Source organism: Apteryx rowi, unplaced genomic scaffold (genome assembly GCF_003343035.1).
Source record: "Apteryx rowi isolate R43461 unplaced genomic scaffold, aptRow1 scaffold_71, whole genome shotgun sequence".
Lineage (NCBI taxonomy): Eukaryota > Metazoa > Chordata > Aves > Apterygiformes > Apterygidae > Apteryx > Apteryx rowi.
In genome coordinates, this window is record NW_020450994.1 from 2,296,334 (window position 1) to 2,307,389 (window position 11,056).

Consider the following 11,056-nt stretch of genomic DNA (forward strand, 5'->3'; position numbering starts at 1 on the left):
CAAATGGCAGAACACTTGCAGAAGAGTTTAAAAGTGTGAATGGTGTGTCCTGTTAGCATAGCTGTCAACACCAAATCTGTCCACATTTAGAAAATGTGTTTACCTCCCAAGTTTACAGAACCAAAACTGAAAAAGCTGACCATCTGCTTTCTGGTCATATTTATGACTAGTCCCATCCTTCTTACATACATAACACTTGACCTCCTGACTTATCTTTCCTTCCTGCCCTGAAGCCATCCCAGACACTCTTGACTCCAAAGGCCTCCTCATCTTTCTATGCCCCTTTTTCTGTCGCTTCAGCCACTACCTCTATACCCTTTTCCATGTACTTTTAAAAAGCTCACTCCAATCTTGCTACATTAAGACCTTTGCTAACTTTTCACTGAAAGACCTGTTGTTATTGCCCTCCCCTTGTAACTGTCTGCTTCTCTGTCTAACCAAGCAATAAAGTTTATCATTTCTTGTTTGTCTACAAAATGCCTGATGTGTTAGATGCTGGCACTGACTAATAATAAAGTTCTGTTTTCAGGCTGGGATCATATCTATGTTTTACTGGTGAAAATAAGTCTTTAGCTGTCACTCACTATTACTATATCTATTTCTGAGCAACAGCAACGATTTCAGATGGCGTCTTGGCAATCTTGCAAATGCTTGGACCAGGAACCTTCAAAACATACACATGCCATTGCCAAAATAATAAGTACAGGTAGGGGGGCAGCTGAGCAGCAGTCAGCAGCCAAGGGAAAAACAGGCCATCTTCTGAGAAGCAAACTGCCTTGGAGATATACACAGCTGTGCAAAACCAGGCAGTGATGTGCAATCTCTCTTAATAAGATCTAGCAGTGGGCAGGCCTGGAGACTGCAAGGCTTGGTGCAGATTTGACTAAGTTCATGCATCCAGAGTGTTTATAGGTTCTTTGTTCTGGTCAATTTTTATAGTTTTTCCAGACTTTAGCTTGAGATTGGTAATGTTTTTGCTTATTTCAGGATCTGTTTTATTTTCCCCCAGCTGTTACATTACTTTGTGCATTTTTCCAGGGATACTTTCTTCTCCTTTTCTGTCTCCTTCTGTTCCACTTAGGTAGTCTTAATTTACTTGATGACAGCCACTCTACTCACTGCCTGGAGACCAGTCATGGGTTGTTACCTACTGATTACAGCAGTGATGGGTTGCTTGCATACACTTCCAAGGGAACACAAGTAAATAGTATAGAATTAAATCATCTTTGCTCTATCCACTGGCCTTCTCCACATGGAAAAGAGGCACAGAGAAATCGCTGCAGTTTCAATTACTTTGACCTATAGCTCTTCCCTTGAGGGATCATCTATCATGGATAACAGCAGGTAGCTAGGTCACCATAGAGATCAAGCGTAAGGTATCTGGACTGGCATAGTGAAACATCTGGTTCTATCACACACAAACAAATACTGAAGTTATCACCGTGTATCATACATAGGTCCTTTTATGATACCTCAAACACTCGTTAGGAGCAATTAGTAGGTAATACATTGCTGAAATCAATAACTAGGAGATATCGCTAATGACACTAAATCATTGTAAAAGTGAATTATCTCATGCTATAAACAGTTGGGTCAGCTGGACCTTTCTAGCTTTATTAGTACAGTTCTCGGCATGGCTAAGGACATGCCCAAAATTTTAGAGAAATGAATTGTCTGTAATTTCCTTCAGCTTTTCTCACTGTAAAAATGCCACATCATAACATTTCTGCAATGTCTTCCATTGCTGCGATGACTCACTATAGCCATGTAAGTAACTGTCTGTGAAACACTGACCCACTCTGTTTTCACCGCATCTTGTTCAACCATGTTATCTACAAAGGTTCATGACAATAATGTCTCCCTGATCTATATTGTTCATTAAGACTACTGGTTTGCACTACTGTGATTCATCCTTAAGTGCTCAAGGAAAGGGCAGCAAAATGTCTAGAATCAAACAGTAATTGACAGTCTCTGCTCAAAACCAGATCTCCACTTCTTCATTAAAGGGTTCAGAGATAATTTCACAAAAGACATGCAAAATGCTAGTAAAGCAGAAATGATCTAGTAAAGGTTGCCAACTGGTAAGAGGTAAAAAAATTGGAATCAGCCATTCCTCCTCTGCTGGTAGTTAACCTTATCGAATTTTAGACCACTTTGATTATAACCTCTACCAGAAGGGCATTATCGCCTTCCTCTGCTAGACTAAAATTCTTTAGCCAGGGAGTATCTTTTATTTCATGTAAGGAATGTGCCTCCTACAACCGTGCCCTCAGGCCACCATCTAGCTTGAGGCCTCCAGACATAAAGAAGTGCAAATATTATTACTAATAGAATAATGAATTGTCTCTAGAAACATCATTGATGCCATATGTCCCACTGCATGTCCTATTTTTCTCACCTCCTTCTGAAAGATGACTGGGCATATGGAAGAAGATGCTTGATTCAGAATTACTCTGTGGAGAGTGGTTTGCTATTTGAATCAATTCTGGGAATTCTAGTGCATTTTTCGTCTTGGAAGAACAGGATACAATAACAAATAATACTAATCAAATATTTTGTTGTTTTCTCATCTTTGTTGAGCCTGAAACATTTTCCACACTAAATGAAACTGAATAATCAATAATGAAAGCTTTTTTTGTAAAGGAATACAAGCTAAAAAATGTCCTTTAAAGTTGCAAAGTAAATTGCAGTGTATTTTTTAAATCACCCATAAAATGTTTATAAGTATTGTTTATTTTCAGTACCATGGACCACTAAATATACAAGAGATGGCAAGGCAGTATCTGGCTCATTTTTATAGATATTTTTCTCACAAAACTTGATTGCATATTCATCCAAGCAAACCACATGCCAATTCTTCTCTGTCATAGTAACCACAGCTGAATGCCATCTCAGCCGAAGTGAAGTGTCCTATGAAGACTGGAATGTATCACTCTACTCAAAAAAATAAGGGATTATAATGCCAGTGGGTTCACTGTTTTTGAAAGGAAAAGCATCATATTTTAAAGTATTCGATACATGCAGGAAGCATACTTTAGGACGCCTCTCACGGTGTTTTTTGTTTCCCTTCTTGTGCTGCAGACAGCCCCATGTTGTTATTCCCTCCCTTTTTTAAAAATCCTAAGTGTAGTTTCCCTGCTCTAGATACATTCCAGCGCAATGGGAAAAATATTTTGTCATGTGTTATGTATAGTAATTTCCTCTGAAATGCCTTCCACTGCTGGTAAAGAGAAAGGCAATAAACCAGCCTCCTTGCTGGTGACTGCCCACCAGCCCCAAGGCCCACGTCCCCACCGTCACGCAGAGCTACCAGGGCGCCGGCTGGTTCACAGGCTGTTCATCCAGAAGGAAAACTGGTGTTATCAGTGTGAATCGTAGACTCCAGAATGATGCCAATAAGTTTGCAGGAGCCATCGTCTCCCAGCCCAGACACAGTGAAATCAGCAGGTTAACTCTGAATTTGGATTTTACGGTGGTGGGAATGCGCTGATGATGCAGCTCATCTAGGCTTATCTCCTCTGCCAGGCCAGTTCAAACACATGTCTCTGTGCATGACACTATATAAGTAAACACATAAATTAGAAATTCTTGCTAGTATGACTCTGACTTCCAGAGAAGCCAGGCCCCAACACTACCCAAATAATCAGGCACTCTGGTCCTCATTTTTAAAAACATTCAAATGCCTAACTCAGGCTCTAATGTGCCTCCTCCTTTGAGACGTGAAGCATCTCCTGGAGGTTATTAAGCAACCTTTAGATGGATCCAGCTGGGTTAGTTTATTTATTATTTGGTTTCCCAAACAACGAGAGCACAACCATTCTCCAGTGTTTTAGAACACACTATAGCAAATATTTAAGATTTAAACCGTTATACAAAATTCAGGGCAATGGATCCTCATCTCCTAAATCTCCTAGATCATCTCCTAAATCTCAGATTTGCCCTCTTTTATCTATGTGCTAGTCATCTGGCAAAGGTTATAAGGAAAAGATTTTCACCTTGCACAAAGCATTTCTACTTTATTATATTTTGCTGTTAGAGTTTTAACAGTTGATTGAAATCTGTGGAGTTTCCAGATTCTCTCCTTTTATTTGCTCTTTACAATGAAGCATAGCTGCACATAGTGAAATGATTTAGCAGCGTGCTTAACTTCAGCCTACTCTGCATCTGTTTTTTTTTCCTGGCGTGCAAGGGGTTGGCCTGGGTGAGAAATTAAACTCTTACTTGGGTGCTGGGAATGACCACTAACATAAAGTGGCAAGCAAAGGGAGACAGAAATGAGATTACAAAGCAAAAGGTAGTATAAACCTATATGGGCTGTATAGAGTGGCAGATTTATCCAAGTGTCTGAGGACCTGTAGCCTCTTTGTTAACAACAAATCTGGGTGGCAAGTGCTCTGGGATTGCTACTAAATCACCCCTCAGGGGACATTGTGGCTTTTGCCAGCCTGGATATATGCTCGAAGCTGACCTAAGATACAAAGGCATTCAGAGCCTGGCTCTGACCGCCCTTACACGAGTTCAAATTGGCTGCTGGACTTTGTGGAGCTATCCTGAGAGTCTACCAGTGCCAGCGAGCGCAGAATGGAGCTGTAGGGTTTGAAGAATTAATGAAGGCCAAAGTTATCTTGCTCAGGAGATAATTAGTCACATCAGAGCAAAAGGTTATACTGCTGCGTAACTGAATAAAGGATTCGCCAGAGGTTGGTTTGCATTGCAAATCTAAATGCTTTAACTCACAAGTCAGAGGATAATGATATAACCTTCACTGGGGGGTGAGCACTGCACCAACCTAAAATTGCAGGCAGCTATGATTATATCCACATAGACATCAGTTGTGCTGGTGTAACTCTCCAGTTCCATCAAAACTCAGACTCTCTGACTGAACTTAGACTGAGGGAGATGCCAAGACATGTGAACCATCTGCAAGGCTCCAATCTTAACTTGTAGCTAAAAACCACTCTCCCCATCCCCTGCAGTAGCCAGAATTCAGGACTCAGCTCTGCATCTGTTTGGCCAGTAATATCAGTAATAAACATATTGTATATGCTATCTACTGCTAGATATTTATTTGACAGGCCCTCTTGCAAAAACTGTAACGTAGGCACTCCAGCAATACATAGCAATATACTTCTTGGAAAGTACATTTTAATCAGATGTGTCTAGGTCCGCAGGCAGAGGGCTTCCTTGGCCAGTGGACACCTTCTGAGCCGGTGTGTGCACCTGGAGGATCCCCAGCCTTCCTATTGCATTAGGAAACAGATGAAATCAATCATCACTTGGAAACAACAACAACAGAGAAGAGACAAGAGACACAGGTGCCAATTGAGAGATGACAGGAGCTTCCACTGCAGCCATAAATACTGGGGGAAAGCAGATGCCTCACTCCACTAAAACTGACTTTTTCTGATGTGACTCAAGCCAGGCTGTCTCTCCTCTTTTCAAGTGTCAGAAAACCCTTCAGCTGCCTACAGACAGGGCACACAGCAGGAACTACCTGACACACAAAAAGAGAGGGCAGAGGAGAGGTTTGTGAAGCCCCTGATTCCTAGGGAACCTTCTTGTGCTCCCAGATTCTCCACCCAAATCCCATTCCTCCTTCTCTGGGTCTTCTGAAATCCTCCTCTCCTGCTTGCTGGCAGGAGGCACCAAAGGAGGAGAAACAGGAGACGGTAGGAGAATTGTGAAATGCCTCCCCTTTCCTACAAGAAGGGGTCTTACAAAAAGAAGTTTCTTAAACATCTGTAGCAGCTTCTTTTGCTGAATTAGAAGAGATAAGGGGGAACCCTTCTCCCCTCACCACTGTTCAAAAAGGAAACAGAAGCAAAGGGGAGGGAGGGAAAGGAAAGGAATCATGTTCAGCACAATGCACAGAGTGCACACACAATCTCTATTTTGAAATTTATTTGCCAGGCCTAGGGATATTGAGGGATTTCAAGGCTGTCCAAAACAGGCCTCTGACATCAAGGCCACCAGTCGTGGTGCAGCTCTGCACGCTCAGGGGTCACAGTCACAGGGCAGCCCTCGCTGCTCAGGGCACAATGCCACTGCTGCAGCATCTGGAGTTCAGCCCTGCTCTTCCCCCACTCACATATACCTGTACATTGGTACAGGCTGTGCTCCTGCTGAATTTTCAAGTATAGACATGCCCAAGTTGGTTCACTGGGGTAGAAATGTTCCCCACTTCCATCACAAACAACTTCACTGATTTTGATAAGCCCAGAGGACAGTGTAGGGCATTGCTTGGACACTGCTGACATCCTGGAAACAGCTATGGTAGAACAGGTAAGCGATAGATACTGCAGTTTAACAGGGAATTAGAAGTTACAAAGGATGCCATAACAGAACAAAATCATGCAGAAATCTTTACATACTAGCCCCTTCCTTGGATTACAGAGCCTTTTGCCCCATACTGCTTGCCTAGTTTGTATGCTCTCACTCACATCATGACGTCCAGTTTCTGCTTTGCTCTATCCTGCTAGTCTGATGCAGAGAGGAGGCAGAGTCCTATTTGCTCCTCTGCAAGTATACTGCTTTGTTTCTGAAATCTCGCATGGCCTTGTGTCAGCACGCCTGCAAGGGTGCCTGAAAACCTGTGACTGTTGTTTGCATTGTTTTCCCCCTGTGTCCGCAGCTGGCACACTAGCAGTCTACAGCTGGCTTGAACTGCTGTGCACGCCTTACTAATCTTATCTAGCTGATTCATCCTCGTTCAGGCTGTCTTGGTAGCCTATGCAGGAGTGAGTAGTTGAGGGTGCATTGCAACATACCCTAATTTTTTGGTCTCCTGGTCATTGAGACTGAAGATCTGGCTGGAGCATACTGTAGTTGCTTTTTGGCCATGAATTTGGGTTGCGCTTCAGTGCAGAGTTGGAATGTGACCAGGGCACACTCCTGCATGTGGGAGTACAGAAATGCACCTAGGCTCTCTGGGTCAGATTCAGCCTGAGAGCCTGGTTTCCCAGGGAGGGGAACCCAGGAAAGGTCCTGAAACCTGGGCTCAGGAATGAAAGGAGGAAGCCTGGAAATTAAGCTTCCCTGGGTTTCTTGCATGAGAATGCAATGCAATTCCACTGCATTAGCTCTAGTCCGATCTCAACGGCAATGCTAGAGACTAAGGAGAGCCAAGCAAATTATCTCAGCAACAGAGGTATAAATCTGAAGTAAGCTCAGTGACTACGTTCTTCTGACAACTCAAATTACATTGCGTTTCAGTTACTCTGTGATCGAAAGCTGATTCTACTCTCTTAATAGCATTAGCCTGCATATGGGAACAACATACATTTTGTTGCAGGCTCAAATATGTAGGTCATATTAGAGCAAATACAGTGCTGAGAAACCAAAAAATTATAGTATCTTTGAAATATGTATTAAGTAGATAGAATAAAGGCAAGTACTGTAGGCAGTTTGGTAGAGAAATCAGAGTGAAAACATCTTTCAGGATTTCCATTCAATCCCCCTACCAGTGAAGAGTTACTTTGTCATATAATCTAATACTAGTATTCTCTAAACAACAAGACGTACCACATCAGTTGTTATCTCCAAAGACAGAACAAGACTACCATTATTTCAGAAAGCATAGGATTTTATCAAATAAAAATGAAAAAGGTGTTTGAAAATATTTAACCTCCGATTAAGTCTCAGATTTCATAATAAAAATCAGTCATGAGGCTTATCAGCTGGAAAAAGTACTAACATAGCCTGGGCATAGTTAAAGTTCAGTGTAACCTTGGCTAAAGAAAGCTAACAGCCACTTGAACAGTGTTTCAGACAACCTTGTACCCTTGGAGACACATTTCCAAAGAGCCTGGTTTACTGTGCCCAAAGCAGCACTGAAGGCCAGGGAAAATAAAATAATAACCCGAGAGAGACCATCAGTCACTGACTTCTGGAGATTCATGTGGCCCAGAGAGATTACATTAAAAACTGCAGCAACTGAGAAAACAAGTTCTTGTTTCAAGAGCGTTTGACTGGAATGGCTAATCAGACACCCGCTCTGGCCTTCCCCGCTGGAACTGCAGCAGATTTTGGTTTCTTTATTTATGTAAAACAATGGCCTGTAACAGGACCTATTTTCAAAGTAGGTAACATAACACCTGTTGCCAGAAGATGAACAAACAATTCTGATCACCGAGGAGCTGTTCCTGCAGCAATACAGTATTTGAGTGATTTAGCTGGTGAGGAATCAAGTGGGAGTGGTGGGATTTAATTCTGAATTCAGTGCTGCAGTCCTGTATGCCGAGTTTGCTGATTTCTTTGAAGGAATAATATTATTAGCGTCAACAGGAAGTCAGGCAATTGGAGACTCATTCTTAGTGATGAGAAAAGCAGCTCTGATACTATTAATTTTTACTTTGGAAAAAATTAAGAAAAATCATTGCATTTCTCTGCAGAGCAATAACTAGAAGGATAAATCCTTTCTCTGGGATACAAATTCTAGACACTAATAAACAGCTGTCTAGGATTACTCCTGACATTTGCAATAAAAACAAATTTAAGTAGCACACTTTAACATGCTAAAAACAAAAGCTATCCGTACATGAATCAGTTATTTTACCAAACATAATAGCAAATAGGGATTGAAATCTGCAAGAGATTCTTGAAGAATTAGATGCTCAGTCCCCAGTGAGCTCCACTGCGGTTTGAGCACAAAAGTCTTTTGAGGTCCTTTGGTAAGGGAGTTGAAGATTAGCATTTTAGCTTCTGTGAAATATCTCATTGACCTAAGACCATTCTTAAAAAAAGAAGGGTATACGGTGCTATGTGGCTAGAATTACATCAAAGTAATCTTTTGACTGAAAGAACTGTTGTTTTTTTTCTCATCCCCACTTGAGTCCACAACTGAGTTCCCACACATCTAAGGTGTGCTGGAGGTCAGAAACCAACTGTGTGGGAGAGGGAATAAAAGCAAGCACACTATTTCTCTGTCTTTAGGGATTTCCCATACATAAATACATAAAAGTTTGAGAGATGTCCAGATACACACTTTTGCCGGGACAACAAAACTTCAGGCAGATAGGAACAGTCAAAATACTTAGTTTTTCAGGTTATTGTGTTCCTTCTAAGAGCTTTTATCCCTCTAGCTATCCAAAATATACTATGACAAAGTTGGATTTTACCCCTCCTTCCTGTTTCTTAAACAGATTGAACTTCCAGATGTGGAATACCTTATCACCATGCTCTTCTACATCACAGGGTAGAAAGAGGGTACTGGTTTGTCTATGAGGCATACCAAAATTCTGATATATCTATCAGAATAGGCCCAGAAATGGAGTTTCTGCCTCTCCGGAGCTGATGCTAACTCAGCACCTGCCCACAGAGGTTGTATTCTGCATCTTAATGTTAGCAATCCCTTGTTAATTATGTTCTGTAGACCTGGATAAGAAGGCGAGTCATGGAGCTGTTCACACAACAGCTACAAGCGTTTACGGACACGTGTTAGAAAGGGCTCTGGGAATGTTGCAAAGGATAGGTTTGGATAGCTGCTTTTCAGAGAGAACTGCCTGCGTTGGGACACGCAGGTGAACCTGCAATGCTGGGGAAGTGCCCTCATGAGCAAGAGGAAGCACCAGACTATAGCAGTCTCATAATGGTGGCAATTGAATTGCACTAACAGCATTGTAAATGCAGTCTGCGTGATTACAAGCAGCACTACAAAATTTGTAAGAAGTTAGAGACAGAACTTTCTACTTTAATCCTTGTCTTTTATTGCAATATTTGAGAACCTAAGTTATTCATTTAGGTATCTTATGTAACTGAAGAAAGGAAGGGATTCCTCTAGTATTATTCCAGTATTAAAAATGGACACACAAAAGATTCCTATGAGTCAGATTATCACACAGCTGATAAACTTATTGAGAAAATACCTAAGAAAATCACACAAATAGGCAGTGGTTAAATTCCATCACATCTGCAGATCAGTTCTGCACAGGAAGCTGAATGGAAAGAGCAAAAGACATACTAGTTCAAATGAGAAGAGATTTAACCTAAAACTGGCTATAAGCAAAGCCACAGAAATGCAAATATACATCTGAACATTATTCCATCTGTGTTTAGGATAGATTTTGATGCTTGTTTGATAATATTATTTTTAAGAATGAATTAAGACATTGCTCTCTAGCTAAGTAGGCTTATATGTAATCAGTCATATGTTGCTTAACTTGCAGATCTTCCAAAAATAAGGAAAATATTATTAAAAGCTGAAAGAAAATAAGTTAGAATTATATTTCAATAAGCTAAGAAAAGATATACAGGGCCAAATTATTCTCTGTTGCCATCACACTGACCACAATAAAATTGCATCTGGAAAGTTTTGCATCAGTAGTGCCAGCCATGTATCTACGTCTTAAAAAAACAAAACTAATGCAATGAGCCAAATTTCTACACTATCTACAGCCCTGCAAATTCATGCTTTCACTGCCACTCAAAGGGAAGTGCTGTACTTCAGTCCTGTCGCTGAGGAGCCCCAACCCACCAGTTCTTACACACATGGACCTCCCTTCTCAGCTTTAGCGAAGAGCGAGCAAAGATATGGGAAGAGATCTTTAACAGCCCCAAGCCCGTTATGAAATTGCCCTCCTGGGGCAAATCAAAAGTCCATTTAGCCCAGTATTCTGCATCCAGCAATGGAAAAGGGGAGGCTGTTTAGGGCATGGCCTCATGAGTCTTTCCACTTTCTGCTGTTTCTTCCCAGACATCCAGAAATGGGGGTGTTAGTGGGTACATCCCTCCCTGGTTCTTCTAACATCCCTTTATGGACAGGACTCTGTCCATCCCCTTGGGCCTGCTGGTGCTGCCTGCCTCCACCACCTCCGGTGGCAGCAGGCTCCAGAATTGCCGTCCTTTATCTGTTTTAAACCCCTCTCAAGCTAGTTTCACCTAGTGCCACCTAGTTACTGTATTGTGGGACTTACTGAACAGCAGCCTGCATTTTATTTATCCACCATCTTCAAGTTTCCTAAATCGAATCACAGAATCACAGAATCACAGAATCACAGAATCACAGAATCACAGAATCACAGAATCACAGAATCACAGAATCACAGAATCACAGAATCAC

The 11,056-nt window shown here is 41.6% G+C and overlaps 1 long non-coding RNA gene across 3 annotated transcripts in view; it reads right to left on the reverse strand.

Moving 5' to 3' along the window:
• LOC112976241 overlaps window positions 1-11,056 on the reverse strand; it is a 55,440-nt gene that overhangs the window by 32,646 nt on the left and 11,738 nt on the right. The gene's annotated exons all lie outside the window — the stretch shown is intronic.